The sequence below is a fragment of the Lactuca saligna genome, chromosome 6, assembly GCF_052625555.1.
Source record: "Lactuca saligna cultivar CGN05327 chromosome 6, ASM5262555v1, whole genome shotgun sequence".
Taxonomy (NCBI): domain Eukaryota; kingdom Viridiplantae; phylum Streptophyta; class Magnoliopsida; order Asterales; family Asteraceae; genus Lactuca; species Lactuca saligna.
The window spans coordinates 51,862,132-51,875,498 of record NC_136422.1 but is presented as its reverse complement, the minus strand read 5'-3'; the positions used below and the strand labels follow the sequence as shown (position 1 = coordinate 51,875,498).

At 35.7% G+C, this 13,367-nt stretch overlaps 1 pseudogene; it reads left to right on the top strand.

Moving 5' to 3' along the window:
* Nucleotides 1–3,491: 3,491 nt before the first annotated feature.
* Nucleotides 3,492–4,949, top strand: LOC145002569 (uncharacterized; annotated as a pseudogene).
* The last annotated feature ends 8,418 nt before the right edge of the window (nt 4,950–13,367 follow it).

Here is a 13,367-nt window from a genome sequence, read left to right as displayed (position 1 = left end):
GTGGCCTTCCCTTGGTCTATCTTAATAAGTTCTTTCTCAACGACATACTCTTTGTCTTAAAAATGAAGGTCCATCTTGATGTTGCGCATCCAATCATTGTAGTTGGTGCTATCGAATGTCACCCTTGAGTAGATGTTAAGCAAAGAGAATTTTCATTAGAGGAGGAGGAGGAACCAGAAGCATTAGTTGGAGTAGACATCTGTAAAAATAAGGTAGTTTTAGAGAGATAAGAATGAACCTTAATATTACAACCCAAAATGAAATATTAAGGGTAGGATCCAACTAAATAAGTCACAAATTAGAAAAGGGATGTCGTAATCTAGTTGTAAATTATGTAAGGGTAGGTATATGACGATTTACCAATTCCACCATAAGAAACAAAGTTTTAAAGACAATTAAGGTTTGATGAAATTCCTAAATCTTTTGAGATTCATTGAAACTACTTAATGACATGTTTAATCTTAGATTATGCTCTTCTATTTGTGTCTGGGATACCAAGGATAAAAAATAAGATGTGAATAACCATGCACATTAGCTTGGCACTCTCAATGTTATTTATCATCTCAATTTAATGTACCGGTTAGCCACACGAGCTCCGTTAATAAATGATGATTTTCAAGACACCCATTACCATTCTTTGTTAGTCTTCAATTCGTGTTTTAGTTAACTACACATGCTCCACTAACGACTTATAAAGTGTAATGTGCAATTTCATGGGTTAGCCTACAAATTCACATTTTTCCTAAAGTAACTAAGATTAGGATTTTAAATAAAAGATTAGTTACTTGTAATAGCATTATACTTTTAATGAGGTATAGATGTCCTATCAAACCCTATCGGCTAATGACCCTCCACTAATCAAGGAAGCGGTGGGTGAGAGTTGACACCCATTCAATTACCATTTTATAGGCAGTTTCCTTATACCCCCTTATAGTCTAGCTTCGTGAATGAGGCGTATTAGCAGTTTGACTGACTTAGTCTTATACGTATAGCAATAATTACAATATTAATTTTACATATAGTACAAGGTGTATTTTAAAACTTTTCAAAATACTAGGTTTATATTTAAATTTCAAAAATTAAACAATTACTTTAAATTTAAAAATTAAACCAAATGATTAATAACTATCTATTAATATCATACTAAATCAAATAAGGATTATCCAATTAAATTAATCAATGGATTTAATTCTAATCCAAATACCCCTCAATTTTTGAAAATAGGTACAGGAGTGATCTAATTTTAATTATCCATTTATTAATCACTACTAGAAAATAGACCTTTAATGACGCGCAAACAATGACACTCTCTGATAGACGATGCGCATTTGTACGTGCCCTAAAAAATAATGTCAGCTTTGCAAAATTTGAAGGATAGAGGGCGCGCATTTGTGCGTGCCCTAAAATTAGTGTAAGAAAAGAAAAAAAAAAGAAATGCGGAGGGCGCCTTTCATAAAGTGTGCGTCCTCTAAATGTGTCGCTTTATATTTTTTCCTAAACGCGCGTTTTTAAAGGGGGAAAATGAAATCGTCTGAAATTCTAAAATTTTGAAGAACCCCGCTTCTACCCTCTCTCCTCAGTATCTCTCTTTTCATTCACTCCTTCCTTCTCTCTGTAAACCCTAAGCCATCGCCACTGCCACCGCCATTGAGCCTTAAAAACTCAATCCACACTAGAATCCTACAATAGAACCCTAATAATCCTTTTGAATCAACACATCCTTTTGAATCGGCTCGTCTTCCTTTACCTCTGTACTCTCTCTCTCTCTCTCTCTCTCTCTCTCTCTCTCTAAGCCCTAAGCTGCCACCACCAACATCGAACCTGATAAGCTTTAAGAGTTTGGAGTGCATCTAGAAACCTAAGCACACACTTCCTCCATCTCAAGATACCAGTTCAAGATCGAAACACCAATCCCTATATCCCCACTCAGATCCCACGCACCGCTGCCCCTAACCTTCTCCTTCAAAACGAAAGAAACGCTCGATGATTCTTCCTCTACCGGTGGTCCCACCTCCGAATCACTCGAGACTGAAATTTTTGAGGACCGACTCTCGCAGGTACGTTTCTGTAATCAGAGTGGCAAAGGGAAGAAAGTCGACCCATGGAAGAGCATGAAGTCTGGGAAGAAATCTGGTGGGAGTTCAGGATCTAGGGAAAACATATACCTCCCACTGGTGCCTTCGAAGGATCCGAATTCAGGTTGAGTTTGGAGTGCGTCTAATGAAATCTGATCATCGACGATGCAATAACGGTTCTCTCTCACACTCGAACCCTAGATATCGCTTCCTACCCTCCTTCATCTCTATTCTCTAAGACAAAGGATTCCAATAAGAAGGATGTGGGTTGATTTGCGCTGGAGATGGCGCTCCTGGAGATGAGCTGCTTCCTCCTCCAATAAGAAGTATGTGGGAGTGATTCTTAATGTATATTGACGTTATCATCTTCACTCTAATTCTCATCTTTTGCATTCCGATTTTATTTAGCCTCTCAAAATCGATCTCAAGGTCGATTTTGCATGTATTTTGACTTTAATCAATTCACTTTGACATTTGACTTTAATCTATTTTGACTTTAATCAAGGTCACTTTAGTTTGATTATGTGATACTGGTTTATTTATTTATTAAGCAATTCGCTTTCATATTTGGAAATTCAGGGGGTTTGACTCTTTATAGTTTAAAGGAGGCAAGAACCTGTACTAAGGTTCAAATTTAAGGATTTACAGAATTGTGAAGGGGAGAAGTCGATTCACAGACTAGGCAGCGAGACCAACATTTGCACTGGTTCTTTTGGTATTGTTCATTGTGTTGATTGGAATGGCTCTGTAAGTAATACACCTTTTTCCTTTTATTATTATATATGTAACGAGGGTATTTTGGTCTTTTCATTTAAAACTTTACAAACTCCATTACTTTCCAGGATGTTGCAGTGACAATTCTTTTAGAGCAAGATTTTCATATAGAGAATCTCTATGAAAAAACAAGAAGGAAGGTGAAGCGACAGCTGTCTCCTTATCCATTTCCAGGCCTTCATCAAGTTATAATAATAGGATGCAACAAGCAATTGGACCTCAAAAAGGTATCAAGACACTGATACCTTAACTTTTAAATGAATGCTTTTATTAGAAGTGAAACAGTATAACTTAATGATAAACTTGTTTGTGATTTCCTACGGTTGGTCCTAGCATGGAATGGAAACCGAAACCAATTTCTCAAAGTCAAAGGTCAATTAAGGTGCATGTGGTTGTGGTTCCAGTTGAAGCTCATACTCCAACAATAGTTTCTTCTACATCCTCCACTAATCTTGATTCATAGGAGGATGAACTTGAGAAGAAGCTGAAGGAGTCCCACATTTCAGATGATAAACATGTCATTATCCCAAATCACCTTCATGTTCCCGAAGCCGAAAAACTCGGCTTCTGTTTTGGGAGTTTTGATGTCATTTTTGGTTTTAATAAAACCCCCTCAAACTCAATGGTCCCGTGGCTGTGACCATGAGTGAAAAGACGTCTGAAGCATCTGAGGAGGGTGATGAAACTAAAGAGGATCAAATGCAATCCAGGTTTCTGTTACTTAGGTTGTATTTCATATTGGAGTAGACAACATTTTCTGATAAATGTATGCACTTTAGTGGTTCAGAAATGAAAATGTTGTTGGAGAGGAGGATCATCTTGAACACCCTACCACATCTTCATCTAATGTACCCAAGAATTTACCAACAGAAGGTGACATGTCATTGAATGCGGGACCCGAGTGCAGAGAGTCGAAGCAAGAAACTTCTTCTTCTTCTTCTTCTTCTTCTTCTTCACTCCCTACTCCAAGTCATCAATACCCAGCTGTTCATACATCACCAAATCCAAACTTCAGTTTTGGGTTCATGCCACCAATGATTGGAAGCCAAGTTACATCTTTTGAAAACACCAAGTCTCAGGCACACGATGCTTCTCATGTCCCAAGCTTTGTAGTAAGACCCTACCACCCTTATTTATTTATTTATTTATTTATTTATAATCCATTAATTAATTAATTAAAAAAGAAAATGATTTTTTTGAGAAAATTATTTACAGGTTCAGCAACCGTTTGATCCAGCAAGCTATTATGCTCACTTTTATCGTGAGAGTGATGGGCGCATGTCACCTTTCCACTCAACCACAAAGAACAATTGAAATGTTCAACAACCTTCTCACTCTTCTCAAGAGGTTTGTTTCTTAAATGCCAACAAATTTAACCATATATATATGCCTTTATTTACTAATTAATTGAAACCACAGGTCGGGAACTCGCTAATGCTATCCACCACCAGTCCAACACCAACAACCGCCACACAAACCCCCGGAGTCATGCAAAGCTCCATATCCGTCACTCAACAACCATTACCTGTTTTCCGGCAGTCACCAGGGGTTCATCTACCTCATTACCCTCCAAATTACATCCCATACGGTCCATATTTCTCCCCATTTTATGTCCCTCCACCACCTGCTATCCATCAGTTTTTAAGCAACGAGATTCCCACAACAACCACAACAAGGCGGCGGAGGCATGTATCCAGCAGCACCACCACTAGTGGTTGCCACCTCTAATTCTAAATACCCGCTTCCACAATATAAGCCAGGAAGCAATACAGGGAATATTGGAATGGCGGGAAGCTATGGACCGTATGCTTCAGCAGCCCATGCTGGTTATAACCAAGTAATTGATTTAACTTTTACATTATGAAGTGCAGATTATAGTAGGATCATCAATTAACAGTTTTTCTTATCTATTACAAGGTATAACAGAGAATGCAATTTAATCACGACAATGTTAGGCCAGTACAGGTATTCTTGCTTACCATATGTTGTTTATCCGTAACTCTATGCAGTTAATTTATACCCTTCTTATTTACATGGTAGTTGCAATCTGTGGAAGTGCTCCCTAAAAAGGCTGTTAATATCTTGAAGGGAAATAGGTAGGCCTCAAAGGATAAATTTTTTCTTTATTTTGACAATTCAAAGTTTTTATTTTTCTTTATGTTTCCTGAACATGGTTTTGATTTTGTGATAAATGGATCTTTCGGGGGTTCTTTCTGAATTAACCAAGGAGTCCAACATTGACAAGTTTCTAGGGGTATTATTGGAATCACTCGTGGAGTACAGTCATGATGATGATTCGTGCCTTAAAGTGTTGCTTTCCATGATAAAAGTCGTTCCTGTTAATGTTTTAATTGGTCGTTTAGTTACAAAACTTCTTTCAACATGCAATTGACAAGTTAATAAATCATATGTATTTCTTGTTAATTTACAGGATTTCTTGAAATACAACGAATCATCTCTAATGAAGCTGCCTTGTAAGATATTTGATCCCATTCCACTTGGTGAAGCTGCTGTTGTTGGGAGGATGAAGGATGCAGATTCAGTATCAATGCCTGAAGGTTCATCTTTATATGATTTGGTTCAAACGAGAATCACTACCACACATGCTTCTGTTGGAGTGGTGGTTCGCTTGAGGGAAGAGTTGTCTCTTGTAAAAGATAAACCTGCTCATTTTGCAATTGACCAAGTGAGTTGACTTTTTCTCTTTCTCTTTGCAAGTTTCATATTACTGTTATTTCTAACCATATATATATATATATATATATATATATATATATATATATATATATATATATATATAGAGAGAGAGAGAGAACAAAAGTTCAATGCTATAATTGACAAAAACTTAAAGTACACTGCTATGAAAGGATAATGCTATATTCCGCAAAACATCATTTATTTGTTACTTTTTTTATGTGTGTGCATGTGTGTTGCTGTTTGTGTATAACAGAAAAAAAACACCTTAACATACACACACGTATTTATAACTCATAAACATTATAAAAAATGACCTTTATAAAAAAGAATTGAAACAGGGATTACCATTGTTGATAGCTTTACGGGTTCTTATGGGTGGTGTTAGATGGAATTGTGATGATATACTCTCTAGTTCATAGGATCAAGAATTGTCATTGTTGATAGCTTTACAGGTAATATTTACAATTTGTATGAGGGTATTCTTGTCATTTTGATTGTCATTGTTTAAACACACAACGAAAATTGGAAAGCGAATGAAAATGACAAGTGATTTTGTGTTGTGTTTACAGGGTTGATGAAAGCGAATAGCTCTCGAGTTAGAAGTGGAAAAGAAAGCTCAAGCCGAAAGAGATAAGATGCTGAAAATGCAAGTGTTGTATTCTTCATTTCAATTGTTAGTATGAAACATAGAGTATATTAGATGAATGCAAATTTATATATTGTAAGAAATAGAATTGTATGACATTAAAGTTTATTCAATGGATTGTATTTTTTTGTATATGGTATTTTATTTCTATTATGACACATTAAATGCAAATTTAATTTAAAATTTAATAAATATATAAATATATATATTTTTAAATATTTAAATTTACGATACGCAAAAATGTGTGTTATCTTCATTTATGACATGGCCTTTGTTGACAGGGGCTTTCTTGATACGCATTGCGTGTCATTAACACGCGCGTCGTAAGGTTACGACACGCGAATGCGTGTCGTCTTCCTTTATGACAGGGCCTTCCTTGATACGCATTGCGTGTCGTAAACGCGCGTCGTAATTGCGCGTCGTCTCTCTTTATGACAGGGCCTTCCTTGACGCGCATTTGCACGTCGTCTGAGCCTTTTACGACGCGCAATGAGCGTCGTAAAAGGCTGTTTTTCTAGTAGTGAATGCAAGTAATAAGATAATTACCAAAACTAAATATCCATATCACCTACCAATTTCGAAAATAGCATGGGGAGGAAGGTAAGGATTTCAAATCCTTATCTTAATTTCTAAATCTTGGGGAGGAGGGTAAGGGTTTCATAACCCTTGCCCTAATTTTGAAACTTAGGGGGAAAGAAAACCCTAATTTTAAAATTTGTGACCTCTTAGGGTTTAATTGCCACAAAGCCTAATTTTGATCAAATTTAACAATTATAACAATTTAATTGATAACAAACCAAATGCTCCGATTCCATTGATGGGTTTTATGTATAACAAACTTAAACTCTTAAGTGCGCATGCTTCCTAAAACAAGATATATGTTTTCACTATTGAACCTATAACTATGAACATCAAATTAAGATTCCTAGGAACCCTAGGTTATTTTAGAAAATCATATAAAAAGGTTTAGGATTACATATCTTATTTTTATTATTGAAAATAATAATGATACTTGTGTTGTTGAAGCTTTGGAAGCAACGACCACAAGCGTCGTGCGTCTAATGGTTCATACCCAGGCTAGAAAGAAGGATATTAAGGAGAGAGGAGGGAGGATGTGAGAATTTCGGCCAACCCAAGAGGAAGAATAGATGATCAAAAATGAAAGGTATAGGGGTCTTTATATAGTGCAACAAGGAAACCCAAGATAACCCTAATTTGGATTAAATATTATTAATTCAAATTTGGTAATTATCTTCTTCCCAATTATTCACATGGGATATTCTAGAAACCCTAGATTATATCTATACTAGGAAGGTTTTAGAGCCTTTTGTTCAACTATTGAATAACTTTACTTTAGATTCTACACTTTTAATTAATTCTTTTAATCCCAAAATGAATTCCAATTAATTTATGATTAAATATTAATTTAATATTGCTATTTATAATTATTATATAATTCTTATAATATTAATAAATTATTAATTTCAATTTATTAATCAAGTAATAAATCAACTTCTCTCTCCAAATATCATCCTGTCCTATTTCTAGGTTTAAAGGTAACCCAAAAGGGCTATGCTACCTTAAATTCAAGTTTATACTAATTATAGTTATGGGATTAGACACCTAATACAATAGTTTTCGCTCTAAATATTTGGCTTCATTACTTGTATGGGATATGTTGCATCATCTACATATGATCATAAGATTTTAAGGTATTTAATGGATCAGCCAAATCTTAACATAAGGAGGTGCAGGTGGCTCAATATGTTAAAGGATTATGACTGTGAGATCCTTTATCACCGAAGGAAGGCCAACGTGGTGGACATTGTTGTTAGACACAAGGCAGCTAGTACCCCTATTAGGGAAGTATGTTTGAGGATAACTATGATTACCCCACTTTCAGAGCAAATCTGAGAGGCTCACGTGGAGGCTATGAAAGATGAACACCGAAAGAGTGAGTGTATAATGGGTCAGGTGTCCTCTTTTGATAATGATATTTGGGGATTATTGATCCTTCATCAGAGAGATTGGGTTCCTTATTTTGCGGGTATGTGGTAGATTTTGATGGAGGAGGCGCACAAGTCGAAGTTTTCTATTCATACGGATGCAACAAAGATGTATAGATACCTCTGGCTTAATTATTGGTGGCCCTGCATGAAGCGGGACATGACCTGATATGTGGAGAGGTGCTTTAATTTTAGAAAAGTCACGGATAAGCATCAACATCCTCATGGAAAATTGAAGTCGTTGGTTATTCTCATTTCAAAATGGCAAGAGATTACGGTGGATTTATCACAAAGCTACCGCAGACCATGCAAGGGGTAGATACGATTTGGGTCATCATGGCTTGATCGACAAAGAGTGTGCATTTCATTTCTATTCAGAAGAGTGTCTCTATGGAGAAGTTGGTGGATGTCTACATCCGGGAGGTTGTGGCATGGCATGGGGTCCTAATCTTAGTAGATTGTGATCGGGATGTTGTTTTCACTTCGAGATTCTGGAAGAGATTTCATGAGGAGTTGGGTATGCAATTGCACTTTAACACGGCTTTTCATCCACGAAATCAAGGTTAGAGTGAGTGGACTGTCCAGACCATGGAGGATATGTTTCAGGCATGTGTGTTGGATTTTGGCAGTAGCTAGGATACATATCTCCCTTTGGATTGGACACAAAAGAGTTTTGCTGATAGGCACCAATCGGATTTGGAGTTTCAGGTTGGGGACATGGTACTTCTGGAGGCGTCTCCTTGGAAAGGTGACATCCGGTTCAGGAAGTGGGGAAAGTTGGGGCCCATATATATATATTGATTCTTTCAGGGTTATTGCTTGAGTGGGCAGGGTTACTTATCGTTTGGAATTACACGTGGAACAATAACGCCAGTATTGATCGACCACGTTTCAAGATGCTTTATGGGAGGAAGTATTAATCCATATTTACTAGATCAAGGTTAGTCAGCAAGTAATGGGTAGCACGGAGGTGGTGCTCTGGACACAAGGCTGACATAAGAGTTATGTTGATTGACGCCAATCAAATATGGAGTTTCAGGTTGGGGACATGGTACTCCTGAAGGTCGCGCCTTGGAAAGATGGCATCCGATTAAGGAAGCAGGGAAAGTTGGGCCCCAAATATATTGATTCTTTCAGGGTTATTGCTCGAGTGGTCATGGTTGGTTATTGTTGGGAATTACCCACGGAGGTCAGTTAGATTCACAACACTTTTCATGTTTCTCAGCTATGGAAGTTCTTGGTCAATGATTCCGTAGTGGTGTCGTTGGACGATATTCAGGTGGACGAGCGCCTAAACTACATAGAGAGACCGATTACGATCCTCGATAAGAAGACAATGACTCTAAGAAACAAGGAAGTAGGTTTAATGAAGGTGTATTGGCAGCACCTAAATGGCTCAAAGTGGACAAAGGAGCCAGAGGAGGATATAAGAGAACACTATCTAGAGTTGTTTGAGCAGGCGGACTTCGAGGAAGAAGTTTGATTCGAGTGGGGGAGAATTGTAATGTTCGTGTTCCAGGTATTTTTATATACAGTCTAAATAAATGAAAAGTTTGCAAGTTAGTCCCTACATTAGGCATACGTGATAGGTATGTTGGGAATAGGTCATCAAAATGGTCGCTAGATTCCTTGAGTACGCTAGGTATATGTGCTTGGTACGTTGGACGTACTCATGCAGGTGTTAAACCCTAATTTTTGGGTTTTGGATCCTATTTATATACCTTAATACATGTATCATCATCAGCCTCCACTATCCCAAAGCATCATTTTGAAAGCCTAGCCCCATTTGTGAAATTCTTGAACCATTTGAGTTATTTGGTGTGTTTCGGTGCATACTGAAGAAGAACAAGGATCTCATTGGAGAAGTGTTGGGTTGGAGATTGTAGATCCAGACTTAGTTCTTCATTTAGCATCTTTTGGAGGTATAAAGGTTCAAACTTTATATATCTTTGGTGTAGATTGAGTTTTGACTCATATTATGGCATATCTTGGTCCCATTGCTTGGATCTTCTTAATATAAGTTACTCCAGAACCTGTGAGCAACATTTCTAGCCATCTCTAAGTTTGATAATTCATAAAAATTGAATCTTGGGGGTTGTCTTCCACCAATGGATGAGTTGTTGATCTTTTTATGAAATTTTGGACCTAGAGTTTAGTGTTGGGTCCTATTAAGCCAGGAAAAAGCATAAAGTTACGAACCTTATCAGTTAAGACCTTTTTAATAGTTACATATGTGATTGGGACATTTTGTCTTAAATCATTAAGGACTTAAAGTATAGTTTTGGGCAACAGAGGAGTATGGTGGGTGTACCTCCCAAATACACAAGGTGTAACAGACTTTTCCCGAATTCCCTTTTTTCGAAGCCCAGTACGTTAGGCGTAATGGGTGATACATAGGGAATACTCATTAGAAGGCTACTTTGCCATTTTTTGTCCTTGGGTAGTTATGGTTTGGGCTATGGTTAGATTGGCGAAGTAAGGGAAGGGTAAAATGGTATTTTTCCCTTAATAAGATAGAATATGATTTTGGACCATTAAATAGGGGTTATTTCCCTGATTATTAATTAGGGATGCCTCTCAAATATGTTCAGTGTGAGGAGCCACGGTAGTATTAGCCCGAGAGTGTGATTTGTTAATGATCAGATTGAAGTGAGTCTCCTCACTTTGTTTGTGGGTCAAAGGCACTAATGTTGGCCTACTGTATTAGTGATATTCGTGACACTTACTGATATGCTTGTATGTCTTTGATGTCTTTATACTTTTGCTAGTATGACTGTTTGCTTAGCTATAGGGGCGAAATAGACCTCTACAGGTTGAAAGATAACGAAGGAGTCGAAGGGACTCAAACAATCGAAAGGGACCCATGGCGTCGTAAGGGACTCAGAGGGTCAAAAGGGATTCAGTGGTGAAATAGACTCGTTATATTTTTATGTATGTCTGATGTATGGCATGTGGTACTTTGGGGAAACTTACTAAGCTTTATGCTTACGGTTTATGTTTAAATTTTTTCAGGTACTTCTATTTGAATAAGGATGGGCCCAAGATGATCGCATCGCATCCACTTATGTTTGACAATTTATGATTTTCGGATTGTAGAACATTCCATGAACCGGCTAAATCTCCGACTTATAACATATATATTTATAGAACATTCCATGAACCGGCTAAATCTCTGACTTAGAACACATATATTTAACTATAACTAAAATTTTGGTGTCAATATTTTTTTGATCCATAAGGTAGTACTGGACTCACAATATTATTTTCACTTTAGATCGTAACAACAAATTCACATTCTATTTTCACTTTATATTTTATAAAAAGTATACTGTGAAATCTATTGCAAAATTCATAACTTCTTCATACGAGTGTCATTCTCGACATTCTTTACATATAAGGACTCGCATTTACAAGGACATCAACTTTCATTTACATCATTTTGGATAACGATTAATTTATTTTGTTTTTAATTTTACAGCCAATACAGACGACTATGTCGAACTTGCAACTTCGAAAAATCATAACTTCTTCATATGACGTCAGGTTTTGGCATTCTATATAATCATGAGTTTATAATTGTGATTGTTACAAATTTTGAATAGATTATTTATTCAAATTAATCCTTTTATTATAAATGTCCTTTAACATCATTCGTTAAATTTATAATAATATTCTATACAAATATTATATATCCACTATATTTGTCTATATATCATGTACACAATAAATAAATATGTTTATATAAACCGTATTGTGTACTTACTTATTTACTTGCAATAATCCTATTTGAGGATTTTAATTATTCAAAAAATAATCATAACTCTAATACCTTTAACGTGTAACCCGAATATACGGGCGTTACAATCCTCAATCAATTTGGCTGATTTTTTCCCCAAAATCACAAACTTAGTGAATGTATGTTGTCCTCACCACTCACTTTCAGCTTCCCAGGTAAGAATTATCTCTGTACTGTGCTCTCACAATACTAAATCAACCAAGTCCCTTTTCTTGTTCTCAAAATAATATTTTTTAGTTCCCTTATGATAGCTTATCAGCCTCTCGAGCTAACTCTATTAAACATCAACCATGCCATTCGCGACATTCTTTACATCTAAGGACTCGCGTTTACAAGGACATCAACTTTGATTTACATCATTTTGGATAACAAGTAATTTCTTTTTTGTTTTTAATTTTACAGCCAAGACAGACGACTATGTGGAACATGCAACTTCGAAAAATCATAACTTCTTCATATGACGTCAGATTTTAGCATTCTTTATAATCATGAGTTCATAATTACGATTATTACAAATTTTGAATAGATTATTTATTCAAATTGATCCTTTTATTATAAATGTCCTTTAACATAATTCGTTAAATTTGTAATAAGATTCTATACAAATATTATATATCCATTATATTTGTCTATATAACATGTACACAATAAATAAATATATTTCTATAACCCGTATTAGGTACTTACTTATTTACTTGCAATTATCCTATTTGAGGATTTTAATTATTCAATAAATAACCATAACTCTAATCCCTTAGACGTCTAACAATAATTTACAGGTGTTACAATCCTCCTTCACTTTGGCTGATTTTATCCCCAAAATCACAAAGTTAGTGAATATATGCGGTCCCTGCCACTTGCTTTCAGCTTTCCCAAGTAAGAATTATCTATGTACTATGATAGCACAATACTAAATCAACCAAGTTCTTTTTCTTATAGTCAAAATAATATTTCTTGGTTCCTTTATGAAAGCTTATCAGCTTCTCAAACTAACTCTATTATTGAAACATCAACCATGTCATTCTCAACATTATTTGCATATAAGGACTTACATTTACAAGGACATCAACTTTCGTTTACATCATTCTGGATAACGAGTAATTTTTTTTTTGAATTTTACAGCCAATACAGACAACTATGTCGAACATGCGACTTCGAAAAATCATAACTTCTTCATATGACGTCAGGTTTTGACATTCTTTATAATCATGAGTTCATAATTACGATTACTACAAATTTTGAATAGATTATTTATTCAAAATAATCGTTTTCATATAAATGTCCTTTAAAATAATTCGTTAAATTTATAATAAGATTCTATACAAATTTTATATATCCATTATATTTGTCTATATAACATGTACGCAATAAAT